The following is a 3,478-nucleotide window of genomic DNA, read 5'->3' as shown; positions in this document are numbered from 1 at the left end:
ATTATATTATATTGATTAGTGATTGCACAAGGAAAACGTTTATCATGAATAATTTGTCAGTTATCAACCAAGGTTTACGAATAATTACACTGTATTAGTAAAACATGTGGTAGGTAGTAGGTACATATTAGTTATTTGTATTACCTAAATCATACCTTACCAGAAAAACTAGAACCTGAGGTGATTAAAAATCAACAACCTTAGGCATACAATAAAGTAATAGGTACAGTAATACAACTTTTACAAATAAAAACTGTACTGAGTTTATTTATATAATTTTTAACCATCGGTCGACTAGGTATGATGTAATGTTGATTGTTAGAATATTGTTGTTCTTTTAATTTAAAAATAATAATATTAAGGAAATTTGAATAATACATACATTTTAAGTACAAACCTGGTATTTTGATGTTTGACGATTGTATAAGTGACGGAACTCGTTAAGGATAATGTAATAGTTTCAGCTGGCAATCTTTAAATACTTTTTTTTTAGTACCTATTTCTAGAGTTTTAAATTTATTATAAGCGTTAAAATTTTTTATGCACACAAAATGTGATTAAATATTGACGTTACCTTTGTAACGCAATACTTCGGAAGTTAATTATTACATTCAAATAGATAATTTCGTTAGTTAATATTTAAGTAAGTACCAGTCCGACCTACAATTTATTAATACAAGGTAGGTGTGTATTTTTCAATTTTTATTATTATTAATTTAAATTACTTTTATCCGTTTAAATGTAAAATAATATTGCACCTGCATTTAATCACGTAAATTATACCTAATTTAATGCATCACGTAATTATGGGTATAATGATATATTTATAGATCGATATATTTAGTAGCAAAATGGCATGTGATCCTAAAGGATTGTTTATCTCAAAATCATCTAGGTATATATAAAAAATATGGTATAGTTATCTTTCCTTCAAACTGAGATATTTTTTTTTTCAATAATTTGCCTTGTACAAAGTTTGTTAAAGTAATATTTGTGTTTGGAAACTGTGAGAGTCGTTCATAGATAGTTTTAAAATTATTGCCATTTTCAAAAAATTGTTTAAATTTATGTTTTAATTTTAAAATTATGTAACATTATTATTATTTTTTATTTATTTAATATATTCTTTAAGTTCTATTTATATGTAATTTAATTAATTGATTGGTTTTAATTTAATATACGTATTATAATATATATATATATGTATGTATAATATATATATATGTATATATGTATTTTATTCTGTTATTAATTACTATTGAAAATTGAAATTTATGTTTATTCAAAGATGTCAATATTTTATTTTCTGTTTATTAACTTATACTACTATATTTATTATTTATATGATTTATAAAATATGGTTGTTATTTTAATTTGTTTATTGTTACTACTTACTATTGAAATATGTAATTTATTTTTCTTTAACTAAGTTGTTATTTTATTTTAAGTTTATCATTATGTATTACCAACTATTAAACTAATAGAAGACTAATTATTTTAATTTATCTATATTGTTATTAATTAATAATCACTGTTGAATGTTGATTATTATTAAAAATTGAAATCTATGTTCTATCAAAGATGTCGACATTTTATTTTCTGTTTATAATGCATTATTAATAAAAATTAAAGACTGATATTTTATTTATTTGTAATTGTATGTACTCATTATTTAAGAGGTGTAAAAATGTTTTTTGTTACTATTTGATGGTTTTAACTTTTAATTCATTTTTTCCATTTAAAAGCAACATTTGAATTAAGGACGGGAAAAAGAAGATTTTGAACGATTTTGACAATTTTTATGAGCCAAAATCTGGTCAATTGTCATTAAAAGATTTTGACTGGTCAAAAACTCAACCCTAATATTAATGTCTAGTATTTTAGTCACCGTAATAAAAATTATTGTCTGTTATTATCATTTCTATTTATGTTTTAAAAATAGACTAGTCATTTTTATATAATAAATTAATACTGTTTTTAATCCTTTATCAATCAAATTTTTGTTTTTTATATGTTTCTCCGTTTAAAGCAGATATTTCTGTTAGTTCCTTAAGCTTAAAGGTCATTTATTATTGCAATAATATCTGTAGACAAAGTTTTATAATTATCATAATTTCTTCCAAACTTATCTGTTTCAATTTATTTTACCGATGATTGTATTATTCACTTTATTAAAAAATTTATGAATTTTCGTGAAATTATATTCTTTTGTATTTTTTTCACGAATTGTGTGTAATTCTTTTTTTTGCATTTAAAATATACCACTGTGTTAAGCTGTATGTAAATAGTAAAATATATTTAATTTTATTCAGAATATATTAATGTGTATTCATATTTCCATTTTTACTTCGGCTGAATTTGGATTTATTAGAACTGTTGAAAATCGTAAATTAATTAAACTTTTTATTCCATGATAATCAGAACCAAACTTTGATAGTTTTTAAAAAATTATGTCATTATTATCACCTCCAAAGATTTGATTTGAAAACCATAATATCAATGACATCTATGAATATCTATCAGGATTTATCAATATTCGATAATTAGAAATACAATACATTTTTTTAAGATAGGTAAAATATCTTTTTTAACAAAAGATAATTTTTTGTTACCTTTGAATACCTATGTATCATCAACAATTTCAATTTCCTTCTTTTTTAATTACAATCCAATGTTTGACAAAGATAAATCCCATATCATTGATAACGCCAATAATATCTGACAATTTAGAATATTTATAAATTAATATTCATATATCAATGTATCTTTATTAATTGTTGATAATTTATTTAGTTTAATAAAATCAAAATCAAATATTTTTTATAGAATTATATCTTCAATATTTGGTATCTTGATTTCTGATTTTTCTGTTAATAATATATCAAAATTATGATTAAATTTATTGAAGCTTGAATTATTTTACCTTACCACACCATTTTAAAATATTAAGAACTACAACAGGAACTGACACCTTTATTTTAATAAATACTGGGACAGAAGCGGAATTTATAAATTAAGAAGGTTGTTTTAGGCTCAAAAATAAAATAATTTGATTTATCAATTATCATCATTTAATGTATTACTGTTTTGTTTTCCACCGTTATCTATTTCCAACAAAAGTGTGTGTTCCTCTTTTCCACCAAATGATATATTGACCATATTTCCAACAAAACAATTTCTATACTAAATATTAAGTATGCACAGTATTAAACGCTATATCTATATAACTATATAAATGTGAAATGAAAATCTTTGTATAGGATAAACTCTGGAACTACTTATCAGATCTTCTTGATTTTTTTTTTAACGAAATAGTAAAGAACGCAGAAGGTTTTTATAAAAGAAAATGTCAGGAAAATCCACTGGAAAAGGAGGAAATCTGGACGTCAAAAATACTAATACAACAGTGACGCCATCTGTCCAGACAAAATAAACTAAATAATAAAATAAAAATGTAGTTTATTGTCACAGATTAAAA

At 22.3% G+C, this 3,478-nt stretch overlaps 1 long non-coding RNA gene across 1 annotated transcript in view; it reads right to left on the bottom strand.

The window, feature by feature from the left end:
* Nucleotides 1–509, bottom strand: part of LOC103310006 — a 2,224-nt gene extending 1,715 nt beyond the window's left edge. The window contains exon 1 of the long non-coding RNA XR_510916.3: nt 383–509. This is a non-coding gene — a long non-coding RNA (uncharacterized LOC103310006). The remainder of the gene's footprint in view (nt 1–382) is intronic.
* Between the last annotated feature and the right edge of the window lie 2,969 nt (nt 510–3,478).

The sequence above is a fragment of the Acyrthosiphon pisum genome, chromosome X, assembly GCF_005508785.2.
Source record: "Acyrthosiphon pisum isolate AL4f chromosome X, pea_aphid_22Mar2018_4r6ur, whole genome shotgun sequence".
NCBI classification, from domain to species: Eukaryota; Metazoa; Arthropoda; class Insecta; order Hemiptera; family Aphididae; genus Acyrthosiphon; species Acyrthosiphon pisum.
Note: the sequence above shows the minus strand (reverse complement) of the source record. Positions and strands in the feature narration are given on the sequence as shown.